Here is an 11369-nt window from a genome sequence, read left to right on the forward strand (position 1 = left end):
AAACCCTTCAGATGAGCCCTTGGCTCTGTGACCAACAGCTGGATGCAGCTCGTCTGTGGTTGGGATACGGATGTGGGCTAGAAGTGCAGCACCACAGTTATAGCTGTCACAGAAGAGCGGGCCCTGGTCACATGACTTTATCAGGCCAGTGCAGAAGCCCACTCTGTGCATGAGTGGGTCAAAGTGCCCGACTCAGGGTTGGATGCTTCCTGCTGCTCCCAGAGCATGGACCAGCCAATCCAACCCTCCTTTTCTACTTTGATAAGGAGGACGGAGTGGCCCTGGAACAAGTGACAGTGTGCCTGTGCACAGACATGTGGGATCCCAGGGTGACCTTGGATTTCATGGCATCTAGTTGTTACTCTGTGTTGATTTTTTTCTCTGATACCCTCTTCTGGATCTATAATCATAAATGAGGATGTGGAGATGCCTAGTCAGAGTGTTTTTGTACCTCACCTGATGTGAAAGGGAAGGTAAAATGTTCCAAATATACTCCTTTAGTATTGTAATCTCATTTACTAATTGAGAAAAAGGGGATTGGTAAGTAATAAGAAGCACAGCTCCATGAAGCAGTCTTTTTTCCTCACATTGTCATATTTTGCAGGGGACACCAGAGAGACACATCAAAATCTCTTCTGAAAATCAATGCCTAGTAGAGAGGCAACTGGACAACTTTACAACCCTTCAGAATGGTAGTCTCCTTTGCCTTTCCTGAGAACCATTCACACTGGTCCCTCCTCACTGCATACAGCGGTGGTCTATAACTCTCCTAACTGAGAATAGACAAATTTTCCCAGGACTGTGACCCTACTCTAGTGGATCTCTGAAATACTGAGACTCCTCTTCCAAATGAAACCCTCCTTCTCTGCCACCCGATAAGTATACTAGGTACTGGTGGCCTGCCATCCACCTTTGCTTCAGTGGTTCCCTGAGGAGCTTACCACAGGTCTTCCATTACACTAACTGCTCTACAGTTCTCCCTCTATAGACACTGCCTCCTTTCTCATTGTCTTCTGTGAGGTTTTTTAAGCTCAGTTTGTGATTTACAACATTCTAAGTTGGTAGGAGAGCACATAATCTCCAGTAGGTATGGCCTACTATCTCTTTAGGAAGTACCTCATGAGGAGAGAGACCTACTTTCCTTCAACAAGCTTGAAAGAACTGTGGGAATTTGTAAGTCTTACCTTTCAATCACAGGGAGCTATCAAGTTATGGTGGGAATTCATGCAAGGATCAGCCTCAGAGCCCTGAGTCAGACAGCTTGTACATTACATCAAGACCACGTAAGAGACTGCAGCCCCTGTCTTCCTTATCACTGGCCTCTCGCTTAGTCAATGGCCTGCCTTGCAAACAACATATGCCTTCTTTTTCTCCAGAGAATTTCTTGTTCAGCAGTGTTTTTAGTATACATTTTCACTAATTTTCCTCTTTGCTTATCTCAAATGAGCTTTGATATTTATGTTCATTAGCTGTTCCATCTAATTCTTGGAGCAGGACAAGAGCCTCAAAGGAACTGTGGGGCACTTCTCTTAACACAATGACTGTTTTAAGGACATGGAGTAGTTGATTCTCCACAGAGAGGCCCCCAAACTGTGGACATATTTACTAGCAAAATAAAGTGAGAATGGAGGACAGAAACATCTACAGATGTTTGGTCCATGCAATAAAAGCACATAGATCAGCACTAAAGATTACCAGGTGTTGTGCCCATCACTCGATAAAATAGTCCAAGACAAAAATTCATCAAACTGTCATTTGCATTTATAAAAATCACATGAAAATTTTGTTATTTTCCTTAACAAACATGTGGCACTATTTCAACTGAAAAATAGATATTGAATGGTATACACAGTTTTAGTTGGTTCATGTAACCATAAAGGAAATGTGTAATTTTTATCATTTCTCCGGATGGAAGTAAAATTTTGGACAATACATATTTTTGAGGTAAAGGCTGACAAAATTTTATGTTACGCTTTGGAATTAAATTTTATCTTTTTTTACTTTATATACTAAAAGGTAATTTTGTCCATAATTAGAAAGCATGCTTACTTGCAGTTTAAAGAAGTTGATAATTCTCTCTCTCTCACTCTCTTGCTCTCTTGATCTAGATATTTGGGGAGCAAAAAGTATCCATGAGCTTTTATTAACACAGAAAGATTGAAAATAGAGCATATAACCCAAGAGTACAGCTGTGGGTGGACTTGTGCTTTACAGAGATTGAAATCAGTAAGTTTCAGGAGTCAGTATTAAAAGGCTTAGTGTATGAGGTGTCTCACACAAGGTCCCATGTGCATGCCTTCTGTGAAGTACCGGGGGCTCTGGGAGCACAGACAGCAGTCTGCAGTTTTTGGGCACCCAGTACCTGAGGGCCAGATTGAGGGCATCTGTGGAGCTGAGGGTTTGATGGGAGTTGTGGGTGTTCTGTCCCCTTCTGTGGAGGTGAGATTGCAGCAAAACTAGTAAGACTGCTGAGAGTTGCCTCAGACACCTGATGACAGAGATGCTCCCAGGTACAGTCACAGAGGCTGGGAGCTCAGCCTCTAGCAAATTTTAGTGACCTCTTTCATTTGTCCTGACATGGCAGAAAAATCTAGACAAATTTTAACTCCTGTATAAAACCTATCACTAAGGAGAAATATTCAGCTGGTATATTAGGCATCTTTCCCCTTACTTAAGGTATTTCTTTGTGAAAGCCCCAGAAGTATGTATCTGTGCATGTGTGTGCCTACCTCTACAGAATCTCACCAGGACACATTGTGTTTTCTATAGAAGGCTGTCTCATGCCATGTCATTAGGCAGTGTTTCTGTTACCTCGCTACAGATCCAATGCCTCAGCATTTTTGGCAAAGGTGAATTTTTATGTATTTTTCCATACTTATCTGCCCTCCTTTCATTTGTTTTGTAGTAAGCATTAAACTTATTTTTATCTTCTGTTTGATTGCATTTTGGGACCAAGTTCTGTGTGCAAATTTGTATGCTGTGCATTATTGTGTTTATTTTATATTGTCTCCCTTTGTAGATGGGATTTCAAATTTGGTGTTGCTTTTTGATTTCTGCTAAAACTCGAATGGATCCAGTCTTTCTATAAGGAAATTCATGTTTACTTACTGCTTCTTTCCCTTTCCTGCTTGACTTTCTCTCCCTCATATGATATTTTGAGTTAGTTATCAGTGCTTGTTTGGGCAGCATATACTGTAAGTAGAATGATACAGAGATGTTTAGCACGACTCCTGCCCACGGATGGCATGCAAATTCATGAGGAGTTCCATAATATTCACCAATGAAAATAAATAGACTGCTACAGTAGATTAGGAAACAAAATCCAATATGCTCTATACAAGAAACACACTTAACTCGTAAAGAAATTGTAGGTGAAAGGCAAAGGAAGGAAAGCAATACTACATGCCCCAGCACCTCAGAAAAAAGCAGGGGTAGGAATCCCATTCTCAGATGTCTCAACTTCAAGCCAAGAATGATCAAACTAAATAAAGAAGGGCACTATATACTGGTTAGGGAAAAAAATTCAAGAGCAAGAGGTAACGCCCATAAATATATACACACAAAACACAGGAGCACCCAACTATATAAGACAAATACTAATGTATATGAAAAATCTAATATCATAACAGGAGACCTTAGCAGCCCCTTATTCCAAAAAGATAAGTTGAACACACATAAAATCAGCAAAGTAGTAGAAGAACTGAACAAGAACTTGTAAGAAATGGACTTAGTGGACATACACAGAGAGTTCCACACAACCACTGCTGAATGCACATTTTTCTCAGCTGCACATGGGTCATTTCTAAAATAGACCACATAGCAGTCCATAGGTCATGCTTAAGGATATGCAAGAAAACAGAAATTATACCATGCACATTATCTGACCTCAGTGCAATGAAACTGGAAATAAACAACAAAAGAAACCAGAAAAACCCCATAAATACATGTAAACTAAACAACAGTGTACTTAAAAACCAATGGGTCACAGAAGAAAATGAACAAGATATTGAACAATATCTACAATCCAATGAAATTCAAGCACAAATTATCAGAATTTATGGGATGTGATGAAAGAAGTTCTTAAAGGGAAATTTATAGCTGTGAACTCACACATTAGGAAAGCACAATGGGAACAAACAAACACCCAATTCTGCTCCTTCAACATCTAGAAAAGGAAGAGTAAACCAAACCCAAAGCCCAAGCATGGAAGAAATCATAAAGATTAGAGCAGAAATTAATTCAATCGAGATGAAGAAAACAATACAAGGAATTAATGAATCAAAAAGCTGGTTCTTTGAAAGAATAAATAAAATTGATAAGTCCCTAGTTAACCTCATCAAAAAGGGGAAAGAAAATATGCAAATCCAAGCAATAAGGAGTGAAAAGTGTATAATTACTGCAGACCAAGTGGAAATTCAGAAAATTATAAATAGCTACTTTGAGAATCTTTACTCTCACAGAATAGAAACACAGACAAAATGGACAGATTGCTAGAAAGGTACAAATTACCAAACTGAATCAAGAAGATATAACAGCTTTCAATAACTCAATAACAGCCAATGAAATACAACATGCAATAAAATACCTACCAACAAAGACAAGAACCTGATAGATTCACAGCTGAATTCTACAAGAAATCTACACAAGATATAATCCCTATACTCTTTAATGAATTTGAAAAGGAAACAGTCCTCCCAAAATCATTCTTGGAGGTAAGTATTACACTGATACCAAAACCAGGGAAACATAAAACTAAAAAAGAGAACTACAGGCCAATCTCCCTCATGAACATGTGCAAAAGTCTAGCAAATAGAATATAAACAATCATCAAGAAGATTATATACCATGACCAGGTAGGATTCAACCCAGGGGATGCAAGGATGGTTCAATATACACAAATCTACAAATGTAATACACCATATCAATAGAGCAAAATCTAGAAAACACATGATCATCTCAATTGATGCAGAAAGGCTTTTGACAAATTCCAACACATTCATTTTCAAAGTCCTACAGAAAATTGGAACAGATAGCTTTTACTTCAGTCTGATAAAAACCATCTATGACAACCCAATGGCTAAAATAAATCTGAATGGGAAAAAATGAACTATTTTACTCTTAGATATGGTACGAGAGAAAGATATCCTCTATCACAGTCCTATTTCATAATTCTGGAATCATTAGCTAGAGCCATTAGACAAGAGAGAGAAATAAAATGAATAAGAATAGGTAAAGAAGAATTTAAACTATCATTATTTGCACATAATATGATACTTTACTTGGAAGACCCAAAAAATTCCCCAATAAACTACTAGAATTGATACACAAATTTAGTAGCATAGCAGGGTACAAAGTCAATACCCAAAAGTCAATAGAATTCCTCTACACGGATAACAAACACCTGAAAGAGAAATTAGAGAATCAATACCTTTTATCATAGCACTGCAGAAAATAAAGCACCTAGTAATGAATCCAACTAAACAAGTCAAAGATCTTTACAAGGAAAATTACAGTACTCTACAAAAATGATCTTAGAGGACTTCAGAAAATGGAAAGATATTCCCTGCTCCTGGATAGGAGGAACCAACATTGTGAAGATCGCCATATTCCCAAAATTGTTATACAGATTTAATGCAATTCTCATTAAAATTCCACCAACATACCACACAGACCTACAGAAATGATTTTTAAAATTTATTTGGAAACAGAAAATGCCTAAAATAGTAAAGGCAATCCAGGGCAACAAAGACAAGACAGAAAGCATAACAATTTCTGACTTGAAATTATACTACAAAGCTACTATAATGAAATCAGTATGGTATCGTAAAAAATGGATTTGAGGATCAGTGGTATAGATTAGAAGATGCAGAAGCCTCTACAAACACATTCTGCCACTTCATCTTCAACAAAGTTGCCAAACATGCTTGCTGGAAGAAAGATAGACTCTTTAACAAATGGTGCTGGAAAAACTGGTACTCTACATGCTGAAAACTAAAACTTGACCCACATCTATCACCATGCACTAAGCTAAAGTAAAAATGGATTAAAGATCTTAATGTTAAAACAGAAACAACAAATCTCCTGGAAGAGAAAGTAGGAGGAACTCTTGAAGACATAGGGGTAGGCAAACAGTTCATTAGAAAAAAAAAATCAAATAGCACGGATAATCACTGAAGAATTAACAACTGCAACCTTTACTTATTGAGGATTTTTTACATGTCAAAAGAAATTACCAAAAAAGTGAAAGGAAAACCCACAAATTTGGAAAAATTTTTAGCCAATGAGCACTCAGACAAAGGTTTTCTCTCTAGAATTCATAAAGAACTAAAAAACATTAGGGCCCTAAATTTAAAGATCCAATCCAGAAATGGGCATCTGAAATGAACAAATACTTCTCAGAGGAAGAAATTCTAGAAGCTAATAAACATGAAAAAAATGGTCCACATCACTAGCCATCCATGCCATGCAATTTGAAACAACACTGAGATACCATCTCACCCTAGAAGAAGTGACTATCATAAAGAAATTAACCAACAACAAATGTTGGAGAGACTAGGGAAAAAGGAACCCTTCTCCACTGCTGGTGGGAATGTAGACTGGTGCAACCATTTTGGAAATCAGTGAGGAGATTCCTTACAAAACTAGGACTGGAAATCCCATGTGAACGCTCTACTGGGAATTTTCCCAGAGAAACTGAAAACACCACATGCAAGGGATACATGTGCACCTGTATTCATAGCAGCATAGTTTGTGTAGCCAAATCTTTGAAACCACCACAATGCCTGTCACCTGCAGAATGGATGGAAAAGATGTGGTGCTTTTATAGAATAGAGTTTACTCAGCTAGAAAGAATGATAAACTCAAATTCTTTATATTTAAGTGGGCAACACGATATGCTAATAAGTAAATAAATGAGACCCACTTGTATAAATACAGTATAGTCTCCCTAGTGTAACTGCTCAAAAGAATAAATAAAAATTGTAAGTTATAACATAATTAAAAGGAATGTGAGAACTTAAAGATTAAACAATGAAGAGAGGGCAAGAAGACAATGTAGGAAACATGATAGGAAAAACCTTACATCTATATACACAAGAAGGTTAAGGCAGTGATCCTGAGAATGCTCGGCAGATATTTGAAACTAGCAGTTATTTGGTAGGATTATCACCCTGCTGAACTATATATGCTGATACCTGTGAACTAAGCAACTGCACTGAAGGCAGCAATGTGTAATAGTAGTGTCATACTAGAAATGATCATAATTCTCGTCTTCTAAATACATATTGCTTGTCATGTCATACCAATTACTGCTGTACTATCTCTCAAGTAAAAGGGTAACAAATGACAACAAGAGACAAGAAAAACATCATAGGACTGTCCTGCTACAATGCTGAATATGGTTAGATTTCTAAATTTCTGTGTTAAAAAATGTAATTGTTTATTTTGTAATATTTTTTAACTTTTTAATTTTCTTAATTTTTTCTTCTTTTTTTTTCTTTAAATTCTGTAGGGATTTAATGTTTAGCATATCAATACTTCATGGAAAATACCTGTTCCATATTGTCTAAAATGTTTGATATTCAGACAGATAGTGAGATTAAGCTCAACTGACTATGCTATAGGTTAATAATATCATTAAGCTTCTCTACTGCAGGTTTAACAACGGAAGTTTGTAGACCAAAAATTAGAGAAAAAGGAGGGCTGCAAGGCCAGCCAACATTTTGGTGCTAACCTTTCAAGATCAGTGAGGACTGAGAACATAAGAGAACCTGTGCTATAACATCCTGTAACTTGGTGAAGTTCAAAATGTTCTGATCAAGAGATTTTGGGCCCACAGGAATGTGACCAATGATGTAGAGTGTGCCTAAGGAGAGGCATAAGGTGAGATAGCATTCTCTCAGGCTTTCACAGAGAGCAAGTTGGGCAATCAATGCTGTGACTCATCCACATGGCTGACACCGACAAAGCATCTACAAACTGTGGTACAGGGTTTCAGGGTAAATCCTGAGGGGATTTGACTGACCTTGACAGATACAAAATTTGCATTTCTTCTTGTATAGGTCTTTCTTTATTTTGGTCTTAACCATCTAGCAGAAAAGAATAAAATGAGGTATAAATAGTAAAGCCATATTAATATGCTGAGTTATAAAAGGCTCAGGTCAACAACTTCTGACATTGCCAGTCTTATGTTATGTTACGGAGTAGTGGACTATGTTGGATTATTTTGTTGAATTCATGCACTTATAATATTTGATTGGCAATGGCATACCCATCTCTGACAAAACTAAACAAAAAAGGAGATACAATGAAGGATCATTTTGTATCTGTACATATAAAATAGGATAGATATAGAGCTACTTTCTCTGAATTCAATGAGAACAAAGATTTGTACTAATACTGTTTGTGGACAGGACATCACGTCTCCATTTTGCATTATAAATAACCACTACAAAGACAACCATATGCCATGTATTATTTATTGAAACTGTCTCACTAATCGGTTTTGAAACTGTGTCATTGCTATTTGTATCTCAATAAAATTAGTAAAAAAAAAGAGTTGCCAGTATTATGCTGTCAGTGTGAAATGAGTTAGGAGATCAGGGGAGGGCACAGTTGCTCCACAAGTGGGTGTGGCCTGGCAGTCACAGAGACAGAGAACAGACTCAGATCACAGGGTGTGGGCTGGCCTGCAAGGCCCTGACCATGTAGGAGTTCCAAGCAGCACGTGCTGACCCAAGTTCTTGATTTTTACCTTGAATGAAACCAAGTGGGCCTTTCACAGGACAGTTAAGTTCTGAAATCAGACAACACTGTCTGTGTTAGGACAACAGTCCCTGATAGCTTGGTTATGCGGTTTGAAAGAAATCGAGGATCGGGAGATACAAAAGACACGCACCACTTGTGCCATGGCTCCTGGAGACCCTCCTCAGTGTGCTTGTATTCTAGAGAATAATTATTTTCTACATTCAAAATATGTTCATTCTTAGTGCCATTTCTGTGTGTCATCTAATACTTTGTTAAGTATTTTAAAATCTGATAGAGTAATATACCAGAAAGAATGGCTATCATCAAGAAGTCAACAATAGCTTATGATGGGGGGTTGGTTGGGAAAAGGAACCATTTTCCAGGGTTGAGAGTGCAGGCTGTTGCAACCATTACAGAAATCAGGAAGGAGATTCCTCCAAAGCTATGACTGGAGGTCCCGTTCAAGCCAGCCACTACCCTCCTGGGTATTTTGCCAAAAGAACTGAAATCATCATACCACTGCGTTGTATGTTCACTCCTATTCATAGCAGTACAATGTTTCATATCTAAATCTTGGAAACAAGTCAAATGTTCATCAACTAAGAAATAGATAAAAATATGGTATTTTTACACAATGGAGTATTATTCAGCTATAAAATATGAATTCAAGGCTTTTTCAGATAAATGGATGCAGCTAGAGAATATATGGTTAGTGAATTATCACAGACCCGCATGTGCATATATCGTGTATACATCATATTATCTCACTAGTGAGAATCTGAAAGAGTAATGAAAAGCTAATAGGTAAAGCAGATACTGTGAAAGGGATAGAAATCGCTCAATTGGGAGGAAAAACTGGGATGAGGAAAAAGACAGATGAAATAAACATAAAAACATATACAGGGACATATGCAGAATAGTTTGGATAATTGCATTGTAGATTTTTGCTGGTCTTTTGAAAGGATTTACTGCTTAAATTTTGTTTTACTCTGGGTTTTTTTCTCTTTTGAATTTCTTATAACTACTTTGCTATTATTTTGTTTCTTTAAACTAATCTCACATGGTTATATTTGGTAATATGAACAACTAATTTAAAGACAGCATCGTATAATACAACGACTATTGCTGAATTCCTATTACTTAGTGAAATCTTGTATCATTTCTAATGCTTTGTTTTTTCTTTTTCTATCATTATTTTGTATTTTTAAAAAATAATAAAAAAATCTGAGGGCCAGCGAGATAGCTCAGCAGAATAAGCACCTGCTTAGGCATTTGCAGGCACCGGGGCTTGGTCCCCGCACCACACGCAGCGCTGGCCCCATCGCTGGGCACTGAGACTGGGTGTGGCCGTGCACAGTAGTGCTCCTAGCACTGGGGAGGCTGGAGACAGGAGGGTCGCTATGAGCACAAGCTGTGCAGTGAGACCCTGCACCGAGCGCATTGTTACTAAGTCTGGTATATGTCTCTGCAGGCCCAATATCTTGCAAGAATAATGGGACTTTCAGTGTCTTATTAAACAAGCATCATAATTTAGGCACCAGAGAACTACGTATGAGGCAGAGAAGATAGAAATTCCCTGAAGTAATGAAAATATGTATGATTTCCTGGTGAGATTTACATTGCTCTAAGATAATGTTGTGCCCACATGGTGTGTTTTAAAGAACATCACAGCATGTACATAGTTGCTAAAAACTGTCTATAGGAGTGGAGCTGCATCTGTTATTCTGGTTTTACCCTTGGGGTTAGACGCCCACAAGATTCTGAATGCCTCGCGTGCGGGACACAGGATTGCAGTGTCAGCACACTCGTGTCTGCCGTACTGCGTCCAGCTGGAGCAGCAGACGGTGGAAATAGTTCTGGTGCTCAGAAGATGAAGAGGATGCTGCGCCTGAGCTCTGCTCTTCTGATGCTGATGGAGCCCAGGAAGCAGGCTGGCTTTTACATCATTCGATAAAAAATCCTAAGTTAATGGCAGCAAGATTGTACAAGGTGAAATCCTCCAAAATAATATACTATTTCCCCTCCAAAGACTTGGCTTCAACCAGTGACATACTTACATAACATTACTCTCGTGGCTGGAGGGTCGTGGGCATGACAAATGTTCGTGGACATCCACAGACCATAATCAGCACAAATGTCACAGGACAAGCCCAATATAAACTGAGAGAAAAGGTGAAGAAGAAATCTCTGCTCCCATGTACATTTTTCCCCCTGGGATCAAATTAGACATCCCCTTCCGTTTGGCACCGTGGCCTGGCCCTGGAGCCACCCCAGCTGCATCAGCCAGAGATCCTCGCAAAGTTCTGCTGAAGGGCCCCTTTCAGCGCTGCCGCTGGGCCCTGGGCAGCTGCCAAGAGGCTGGCTCCCACTGGGCGGGTCACCGCAGAAGCAGAAGGACGGGTCAGACGCAACAGCAGGTCGGCCCACAAGCTTACAATGACTTCGCTTAAACCCCACTCATGTTTTTCACTGTTATGGCTGACCTCTAATGAAGGCTCCTCGATAATAGCAATAACAGAGAAAATCAGTATCTCGGGGAAAGTTTACAAACAGTTTTTTTTTTAAATTTTTTTTTATTTATTTGAGAGAGAGAGAGAGAGAGAGAGAGAGAGAGAGAGAGAGAG

At 38.5% G+C, this 11369-nt stretch overlaps 1 non-coding gene across 1 annotated transcript; it reads left to right on the plus strand.

Moving 5' to 3' along the window:
• Positions 1–3172: 3172 nt before the first annotated feature.
• LOC111814477 lies at positions 3173–3275 on the plus strand. The gene has a single exon (XR_002819453.1). It is a non-coding gene; the product is annotated as a U6 spliceosomal RNA (small nuclear RNA).
• Positions 3276–11369: the final 8094 nt, after the last annotated feature.

This window comes from Octodon degus, unplaced genomic scaffold (genome assembly GCF_000260255.1).
Source record: "Octodon degus isolate 3935 unplaced genomic scaffold, OctDeg1.0 scaffold00325, whole genome shotgun sequence".
Taxonomy (NCBI): Eukaryota; Metazoa; Chordata; class Mammalia; order Rodentia; family Octodontidae; genus Octodon; species Octodon degus.